This window comes from Dendropsophus ebraccatus, chromosome 12 (genome assembly GCF_027789765.1).
Source record: "Dendropsophus ebraccatus isolate aDenEbr1 chromosome 12, aDenEbr1.pat, whole genome shotgun sequence".
NCBI classification, from domain to species: Eukaryota; Metazoa; Chordata; class Amphibia; order Anura; family Hylidae; genus Dendropsophus; species Dendropsophus ebraccatus.
In genome coordinates this window covers 20015161-20025859 of record NC_091465.1, presented here as the reverse complement: position 1 = coordinate 20025859, position 10699 = coordinate 20015161, and the positions used below count along the sequence as shown (strand labels likewise).

At 42.4% G+C, this 10699-nt stretch overlaps 1 long non-coding RNA gene across 1 annotated transcript in view; it reads right to left on the bottom strand.

Annotated features, from left to right (window-relative positions):
• Positions 1-2712: 2712 nt before the first annotated feature.
• Positions 2713-10699, bottom strand: part of LOC138769734 (uncharacterized) — a 189763-nt gene continuing 181776 nt past the window's right edge. The window contains exon 4 of the long non-coding RNA XR_011359299.1: positions 2713-2844. This is a non-coding gene — a long non-coding RNA (uncharacterized lncRNA). The remainder of the gene's footprint in view (positions 2845-10699) is intronic.

The window sequence follows — 10699 nt, the reverse complement described above, 5'->3', positions numbered from 1 at the left end:
TAAAAATCATTGTCCGCCAGCCACGCATCACTACATGTAATAGTAATGTGTGTCCAATGGCTGATTCAAGGGTAAATTATAAAGACTAGAGATGAGCGAACCTGGAGCATGCTCGAGTCCATCCGAACCCGAACTTTCGGCATTTGATTAGCGGTGGCTGCTGAAGTTGGATAAAGCCCTAAGGCTATGTGGAAAACATGGATATAGTCATTGACTGTACCCATGTTTTCCAGACAACCTTAGAGCTTTATCCAAGTTCAGCAGCCGCCACTAATCAAATGGACTCGAGCCGAACCCGGTTCACTCATCTCTAATAAAGACATATTCTTACTTGCTCCCTCTCCTCCTAAGTCCTCAAGGCTTGTTTCTGGGATTCCCCACTCACCGCAGCCGCCTCCGGCACTTCAGAACCCATTTCTACAGTGACAGGCCAATCACTATGTGAATAGGCTCATAGAAACCTATGGGCCCTTAATTTGTGCGTGATTGCGGATCTGCAATTACAGACTAATTTTGCGGATGTTTGTTTGAGGCCTAAGTATATATTACTTTGCATAGACTGAAAAGTTATAAAAAAAGAATGTTTATTATTTTTCCGTGGAGAATAAAATGTATGTACGTCTCCTGCAGGCAGAAGCATCGGCTCTCATTAAACTATTTACATACTTAATCTGTATTATAGATGTTGAAGCAAAGAATATTTCCTGTAACCCTGAGGGAAACAAGTCACTGAAAAGAAGCATTTGTATTAATGTGGTTTCAAAGTAAACGCTTAGCTAGCTAGAAGAAAGCGACATCACTGCAAGCCTTACCGATGCTTCCTTACTCAGTAACAATACAAAATGCAAGGCTCAACCTGAGCTCAGATACTGGAAATGAGAGGGTCAGACTCTCCTGCACCATTTATTCCTATTACAGCAGGGAATAACAAGATGTCAACATGTTCTGGCCTTTTAGTCCACAGTAAACACCACTGAATTGGCCTCAGCCAATCGTGTCTTTTGAGACTGCTTCAAAATTTATCGCCATTGGTCTCACATCTCCCCGTGCACACAGAGCATGTGAGGCCGATGACAACATAAGCAAACTGACAGCATGTGTATACTTATATGATATGTGTGCTCTCAGTTGTTAGATTACAGAGCAGTACATACTTACCTAGGGAGCTTCTGCTGTGATCCAGCATCCTGTTCTCCAAATCTCCTGTCCAGCCGCTGTATCTTGTTTCCCTGCCTTCTCTAGAATGATTGACAGCCGTAGGTTACAGGGCCCTGGACATACCACAGCTAGACAGGAGAGCTGGTAAACAGGATGCTGGATCACAGCAGCAGCACACTACGTAAGTATGTACTGCTGTATGATCTGAAAACTGACAGCACAAATATATACTGTATGTACATCCGTGCTGTCAGTTTCCATGGCCACACTAACCATACAAGGACCGTTTATGCAGCCTAGCCACTCGATTTCTTGTGTAAAGGCATTGCAAAGTAGCACCATCTCACTGGTAAAACACTGTGCTGCAAAGGTCCAATAGAAAGCAAACCTGTTTGATGGTGATTTCGAGCCCCTTGTTTGCTGATAGAGACCAATCTTATTAGTTGATTCAAAAATAAATTAGAATTTACTCATTAAATGATCCATGACCTTGATGATAACTGCACAATTTAGCACGCAAAAAAGGGTAGTCCTGTATAGGTATATATTGACAGCTGAGACAGTGTCAATCAATCTCTTTAATATGTCATGTCCTAAAGGGGTTATCCAGCCTTACAAAATTGATGGCCTATACTGAGAATAAGCCATTTCATTGGAATGGCAGTGGTCGAACTCATGTCATTCCAGCTAATAAGCTGTGTGAAGTGGCTGTTTTGCACATAGTGCAGCCTCTTTGCAATCACCAAATGTTTGTAGGTGCTTTGCCACTATTAATAGTAGGGTGATTGCAAGAACAATCATTGCACAAGTGCCACAACCCCTTCGGACATCTGACTAACAGATGTGCTGGGATTTGAATACCCTTGCCAATGTAACATTGGGGAAATATCCTGATAGCCCATTTAGTAAGACTGGATACCCCCATCACGCTGGCCAAACATATCAGATTAATGTCAGCAAGCCCCTATGGGCGCCTTGCAAATGTATATTGGCAGAACATGGTTGGCTGATAGCCATCTAAAGTCTATGGGGAGCTCTACAGTCAGGTTGCTTGAGAAATCACGTCTTTACAATAATTGGACCCTAGAAACCAGTCCCTATTTGGTCCACAGGTAAGGGAAAGAAGCAGGAAGATGGCTTTCTTACTTTGCCACAGTCACAATATTTAAAAAAATAAATTTAGGTGAAGAAGCTGCATCATGAATGGCCCTGGAAGCAGCTGCACACTAGAGCCATCATCCGGCTTCTTCTTCAGGCCTTTCTCGCACTTCAGCCTTCCTGGCAGAACCCCTTGGCTTTCAGCTTGGGTAATTATATCGTTCATATGTATCGGAACAGGATCATTAATAAGAATTAGAAATGATTACGTTTGTGTGATGCTTCACAGCAATATTCGAATGACTGCTGGAAATAGGTCACTCGGCAATATGTTATTCCATTCATTCAGCCATATGCATTCTCTGACATGTACAAAGTGAGCTTCAGATCTGGACACGGGCCATGTCGGCTGCACGCTTATATAGGAGGGAATGTGTTATAATTACTTACATTAATTGAACATCTGGAAGAGATAATAGGCTTTTCTTTGCGCTGTTTGTTCGCACCAGTGTACACGGTGTGTGAAATGATGAACAGCGCTCTATTCATACCAGGTAAAGTCATCTGATCCTCTATGATGCTGAAAGCCTTACAAAAGGAAAAAGAAATGTATAATAAGCACAAATAGCAAAGCTTATCAAATGTCAGCCACAAAATATGCTGTTACATAATGTTATGATACTGGGCATGTAAGCAACGCTCAAAAATCCTAATAAAAGCCGTCAGAGATGTCAGATTTCATCATTTCTGCATAGACTGAGTGTGCCCTAAAGAACATCTGTAGTACTAAGGTGCTTGATTAGCCAAGGAAGAGAATTGCCTTAAAATCACACATATCTTCTATGCAGGAGAAATGAAGTCTATATATGAAGCAAGAAACAGAATAAGCTCCATGCAGACTTTAACAAGCATGGAGCCCCAAACCAAGAAAGATTGACAGTCACCTTGTGTTTCTTCCATTTTCTAATAATTGCACCAACAATTGTTGCCTTCTCACCAAGCTGCTTGCCTATTGTTGTGTAACCCATCCCAGCCTTGTGCAGGTCCACAATTTTGTCCCTGGTGTCTTTGGTCTTGGCCATGGTGGAGAGGTTGGAGTGTGATTGATTGAGATGTTTAGGTGTTTATTATACAGGTAACGAGTTCACATAGGTTCAATTAATACAGGTAAAGATTGCAGAGTAGGAGGAGCTTCTTAAAGAAAAACTAACAGGTCTTTGAGAGACAAAATTCTTATTTGAAAAAAACAAACAATGAGATTTTCTGAAATTAAAAAAAAAAAATCTGTCTTTCACAGTTGAAGTGTATAAAATTTACAGAATTCTAATTTTTTTGTAGGTGTTAAAATCTGTAGTGTATCAAATACCTATACTTGAGAAAAAAAAGAGACAGGGGGCGCTTCCTCGTGTAATAAAAGATAACCAGGTGGATGGTAGCAGGGTCTTACAGGGATCCACTCACCTGGATAGGTTGTGCAAAATTTAGGCACAACTCTATATGCAGCATAAAGGGGTGTACTCCGCAGCTGTACTGGGGGACGTCACCACCAACGGTGGGAGGAGCAAATGCAGTTGTGTAATCAGCCGATTACAGGACCAAGAGTCGAATCCACACCAGGTATAATAAGCGCAGGAGTATTTAAATTTGCACACAGCGGTGCAGCCAGGGATCATCCAAAGGTAGATGGCATAGTAAACATATACTCTTTATTGCAACGCGTTTTGGCCCTATATTGTCTAACATGGGCCTTTATCAAGCCTTGATAAAGGCCCATGTTAGACAATATAGGGCCAAAATGCGTTGCAATAAAGAGTATATGTTTACTATGCCATCTACCTTTGGATGATCCCTGGCTGCACCGCTGTGTGCAAATTTAAATACTCCTGCGCTTATTATACCTGGTGTGGATTCGACTCTTGGTCCTGTAATCGGCTGATTACACATCTGCAAATACCTATACTTGTCTCAATGTATACGTACATAGTGACCCCACCAGCAGAATAGTGAGTGCAGCTCTGGAGTATAATACGGGACGTAACTCAGGATTAGTACAGGCTAAGTAATGTAATGTATGTACACAGTGACTCCACCAGCAGAATAGTAAGTGCAGCTCTGGAGTATAATACAGGATGTAAATCTGGATCAGTAATGTATATACAAAGTAATTTTGTAGATCAATTCTGCATGTAAACTATAAAAGTGGAGAACATACATTTAACATGGCAGTACCTAACGTAAAGACAATTTTAATATAAGGCAGGTGCATGATATTAGAAGAAATATAACAAATGGGCTATCTGTGAAACATAAATAATATCCAGTTGCACAAAGCACCTTGTTTTTAGGTGCTGCTGGCATGACAAGTTTCCTATTCATTGATCTAGAACTGTAGTTGGAAGCCTGAGGCGCGCAGGGATAAAATTAACAGTGTAGAGTCCCTACCAGGGATGACACGGGGATGTGAACTGTGCTCGACTACTGCAATGGCTTTAGTGCTGCAATTAATCTCTTGTGTGAATTTGTATTGGTTTTTCCCAAAGACTGTAATGTGACAGGTAATTTATACAAAATGGCATATCATTAAGGGCCACAGATAGGATTGATTACATGGGGTTGGCAAAATAGATTTCTAGATAGGAACAGCTAAAAAAAAAAAAAATGTGACAATGGGCTTCCATTCTTTCTAAACACTTAGGGACATTGTAAGGCGATTTAAGTAACACAAAGAATAATAATACAAAAAAACAGCTACATGGTCCAAACACAAAAAAATTACATCCTTCTGAAACGGGCCTTATTATCCTGAAATGTTATCATCTGTCAATAAGTATGGATATTTAAAGCCTACCTGTTGTTTAACCCCTTCAGGACCGTGATAAGTTAATAGTTTGGGCGATTACGCACGCGGCGATACCAAATATGTTTATTTATTTATAAAATGGGAGAAGTGTGGTGATTAAAATTTTTATTAGGGGAGGGAATTTTTTATTAATGAAAAAAAAATTATTTGATTTATTTTTTTTCACACAGTAATTAGAAGTTCCCTGGGGGACTTCTATATACACAGCATTGATCCCCCATTGAGATCAATGCTGCGTATATAATAGGTCTGCTGCAGACCAGATCAGCAGAATACCGAGCTGGGATCAGCGTCATTCCGACACTGAAGCCCGGCCAGGTAAGTTAAATGGATCGCCCCTCCGCGATCGCATCATATGGGGGGGCGATCTGCCCACTAGACACCAGGGATGGGGTATAATTACATGACATGACAGCTGCATCTAAGCTGCTCATTAGCGGGCATGGTGGTCCCCGGCTATTATTAGCATGGGACGGCCCTGCTCTGAAATCCCCTACCTGACCAAGGATGTACAGTTACATCCTTGGTCGTGAATGGGTTTAACTTTTCTGAGTAAGTTCTCATGTGTCTTTACATAAGGAGTGGCACTATTTATGGCCATTACTATATTTAAGTTTTAAAATTGTTTCCTTCTACAAGCTCTATCTCAGTTGTTCCTGGGCTAGTGAGTGTAGACCAGCTGTTATGATGTCTCCATACACTGCAAAAACAGAAGGCGGATCCTCCTCCCCTATATCTTGGTGGCACATCTTCAAAAGCAGCAGCAACAGCAGCAGCATGGAGAGGAGTACAGAGCAGTAGTGAGCAAAGTAAGTTGTGTCATCAGCACTGTAGTCAAAGGAATGATGGTTGAGCTCAGGGAGATCAACCAAAACGGAGACAGCATCACAGGTCTCTCAGCGTGAGCGAAGCTAGGAACATTGCCCCCTGGGAAGACAAATATGCAAAAATATTGCAGAGACACCAAGGTATCCATCCTTGGATAGCTGTTTTGGGGTATTAGCAGGATTATTTAATTTTGCTTGTTGGAAGGTGCTTTCCTTGACTGGAGACCCCCTTGGCTTGGTTGTTCCTTCCAGATAGAAGGTCTGGCTAGTTCACTGATGTTGAGAAACATGTGATAGTGTCTCTGCAGTGTTTTGGTTGATCTCCCTAAGGTCAACCATAATTTTTTTCCTCCCACTGCTTCCAAGAATTCTGCTCCACACTGATGAGGGGCAAATACTCGAACCTGACTCTGGCTTGTTGGAAGGTGGTTTCCTTGACTTGCTTGTTCCTTCCCGGTAGAAGTTCTGCCTAATTCTCTGACGTTGAGAAACAAGTGATGGTGTCTCCGCAGTATTTTTGTATATCAGCACTGTAGTGGCAAATAACCCTCACTATAAGCACCGTTCTGTCTCTCTGCAGCAACTCTAGCTTCCCTTCACCATAAACTTAGAGTCCTATTACACAAAGCGATTTTTAACAGCTAGCAAATAACTACAAATGACCGCAAACTGGATTGTTTATTGTTAACCTGAAATCAGTCACCATATTTATTTATTTTTTTTAAATATTTATTTTATTTTATTTTAATTTCAAAATATAAAACATTTAAGAAAAAGTATACATGATATTACAATCACCATAGTCTCCCCAAAATCCCACCCCCTTTCCCAACCCCGGACCAAGCACGTATGGACTCATGTGTCTTTACATAAGGAGTGGCACTATTTATGGCCATTACTATATTTAAGTTTTAAAATTGTTTCCTTCTACAAGCTCTATCTCAGTTGTTCCTGGGCTAGTGAGTGTAGACCAGCTGTTATGATGTCTCCATACACTGCAAAAACAGAAGGCGGATCCTCCTCCCCTATATCTTGGTGGCACATCTTCAAAAGCAGCAGCAACAGCAGCAGCATGGAGAGGAGTACAGAGCAGTAGTGAGCAAAGTAAGTTGTGTCATCAGCACTGTAGTCAAAGGAATGATGGTTGAGCTCAGGGAGATCAACCAAAACGGAGACAGCATCACAGGTCTCTCAGCGTGAGCGAAGCTAGGAACATTGCCCCCTGGGAAGACAAATATGCAAAAATATTGCAGAGACACCAAGGTATCCATCCTTGGATAGCTGTTTTGGGGTATTAGCAGGATTATTTAATTTTGCTTGTTGGAAGGTGCTTTCCTTGACTGGAGACCCCCTTGGCTTGGTTGTTCCTTCCAGATAGAAGGTCTGGCTAGTTCACTGATGTTGAGAAACATGTGATAGTGTCTCTGCAGTGTTTTGGTTGATCTCCCTAAGGTCAACCATAATTTTTTTCCTCCCACTGCTTCCAAGAATTCTGCTCCACACTGATGAGGGGCAAATACTCGAACCTGACTCTGGCTTGTTGGAAGGTGGTTTCCTTGACTTGCTTGTTCCTTCCCGGTAGAAGTTCTGCCTAATTCTCTGACGTTGAGAAACAAGTGATGGTGTCTCCGCAGTATTTTTGTATATCAGCACTGTAGTGGCAAATAACCCTCACTATAAGCACCGTTCTGTCTCTCTGCAGCAACTCTAGCTTCCCTTCACCATAAACTTAGAGTCCTATTACACAAAGCGATTTTTAACAGCTAGCAAATAACTACAAATGACCGCAAACTGGATTGTTTATTGTTAACCTGAAATCAGTCACCATATTTATTTATTTTTTTTAAATATTTATTTTATTTTATTTTAATTTCAAAATATAAAACATTTAAGAAAAAGTATACATGATATTACAATCACCATAGTCTCCCCAAAATCCCACCCCCTTTCCCAACCCCGGACCAAGCACGTATGGACTCCCTCTAAACGAGGGCGGGGGAAAAAAAAAGGGAACCAATACCAAACCCATAGAGAATATTACCTATCTATCTACAACCCTAAACACCTTCATAATATTTCACCATTTGCTCCCATTCGGCCAGACTTGGGGGCTGAGCTGATATCCATTTTCTCATAATTAGCAATTTCGCATAGAAAAACAACCTCAACACTCTCTTTCTTGTCTTCCCCGAGTGATTATTTGATAAACTGGAGGTGTCGCCCAATATAGCTAGTCGGAGGTCTACATCTGTCTCTACTCCCGTACTGCCCTCTATCTTCTGGATCACCCCATTCCAAAATGTCTGCAGATCATGACAAGACCACAACATGTGAACCATATCTCCCACCACTCCCGCACATCGCGGGCACAAATCGTCTCTTCTTTTTTTTATTTTAAACAAGAAGGAGGGGGTGTAATACAGCCTATGGACTATGTTGAACTGAATCAACTGGTGATTCCCAGACGGTGCCACTTTACTCATATTACGGTAAACTCTAGACCAGTTCACGTCCCCTCCACACTCTACCTCCCAAGCTCTCTCGCTCCCAAAAATCACTATCCTCTCCTGAAGGAGACTTCTATAGAGCATTGAGACTCCTTTGTAACTAGACCCAGCACCACGCAACTTCTCTATTGTCATGTTAACTGTAAGTGTATATACTACACGTCTCAAGTCAGACTTCAAGGCAGAAGCTAACCTCAGGAAACTAAACCAATGGGTCTCACAGAGATCATATTCTGCCCTGAGCTGATCCCAAGACTTTATTTTCCCATCCACAACTACATCAGTTATTAGGCTCACACCAAAGGTAGTAAACTCTCGAGCTATCTTTAGTTTTTTAACCTCCTGCAGTTGGTAGTGATTCCACAGTGGGGAAAAACAAAAAAAAACCTGTAACTTTCAAAAGCCTCCTCAGTTCCCCCCAGGTTTTAACCAAGGCAAACACCATTGGCCATTCAGAACTTATTCTCTCTTTAAGACATCCGGCATCTAACATCTGGAAGATGTCCAGCTGGGTGTCACTGACCATCTGGCTCAAATGAGAGAAAAAAGGGTTATCCCTCCACTCCAAGAGCCAGAAAGCTTGGGAAGCCAAAAAGTATAGCTCCATTGAGGGGAGGGCGAGTCCACCCTTATCTTTAGGGGCAGTCAGCAGTTCTAGTCTGATTCTTACCCATTTACGTCCCCAAATTAAAAAGTTCAATATCGACTTTATCCTTTTAAACTCTTTCTTATCTATCCAGACTGGGGCGGCACCAAAAATATATAAAAACTTAGGGAGACACAAGGTCTTCAGCAGAACCAATCGATCCATTTTAGAGAGCGGAAGGCCGAGCCACACCTCTGCCTTTTTTTCAGTTTTTTTGATCAGTGGTATCAGATTGAGCCTACTAAAGGCCGAGATGTCCTGGGACACCCAGATCCCAAGGTATCTAAACGCTTCCCCTGGGCCCAGCACCTTCATTTGGGCGAAAGACAACCTTCCCTCTAGACCTACCCTCAACAACACCGACTTTTCCCAATTTATTTTTAATCCCGAGTACTGCCCCACAGTGGATATTAACTGTACAACTCTGGGGATAGCTATGACGGGGTCGCGAAGGAACAACATGTCGTCAGCATATAGGGATACCTTGTCCCCCTTACCCCTCGCCCCAAACCCTTCAATACCTGGGTTCATTCTGATCAAACTTGCCACAGGTTCTATACAGAGGGCGAAGAGCAAGGGGGAGAGAGGACACCCCTGCCTAGTGCCACGGCCTAAGCCAAAAGAGACTGAATGCAGCCCATTCACCGTTACGGCAGCCATCGCACTTGCATACAACAACTTTACCATACTTTTATACTCCCCACCCAAGTTTAAGCAGTCCATTACGGCCCACAAGTACCCCCACTCCACCCTGTCAAACGCCTTAGCCGTGTCAAGCGACAGGATGGAGTGGGCACCCCCCGACCCCGAAAGCTGCACATTCTCATAGAGTCTCCTAAGGTTAGATTTAATTTGTCTCCTTGGGATAAACCCCGTCTAATCCTCCCCTATAAGATCCCCAACCACCTAATTTAGTCTGTGCGCCAGCACTCCCACAAGAGTTTAACATCCGTATTCAACAGTGATATCGGTCTATAGGACTCACACTCCAAGGGATCTTTACCATTTTTTAAAATCAAAATAATCTCGGCTTCCTCCATCAAACTTGGGAGCTTCCCGACCACCCTTGAATGTTCCAATACCTGCAGAAGCGCTGGGAGCAAGAATTTCTTATGTCTTTTATAGAGCTCAAATGGTATTCCGTCCAGTCCCGGGGAGGAACCACCAGGTGTGCTGGCCAAGGTTTCCTCCAGTTCCACCAAAGTAAGGTGAACCGAGTAACTAGCAGATTCCAGCAATCGTTTCAAGTCATCATCATACTCTTTACCATTAGATTTATACATCTCCTGGAAATATTCTCTGAACACCTCCAGGATACCACCAGGTGATCTGACTATGTCCCCCGCTGCTGATCTAATAGCATATATTTCCCCTCCCCCTTTCTGATTTCTAACTATCCTCATAAGCCCCTTATTTGGTGTTCCTGAATTTTTATATTTCACTTTGGCCGAGAAACCCAGCTGCGCTTTAGCCTTATCAAGCAGATAATTATCCAGTGCTACCTGGGCCATTTCTAATTCGTGATGTGTTATCGGTGATGGATCCCCTCTATATTTATCATCCAGATTTTTAACATTCCCCCTTAGCTCAGTTTCTTTACACT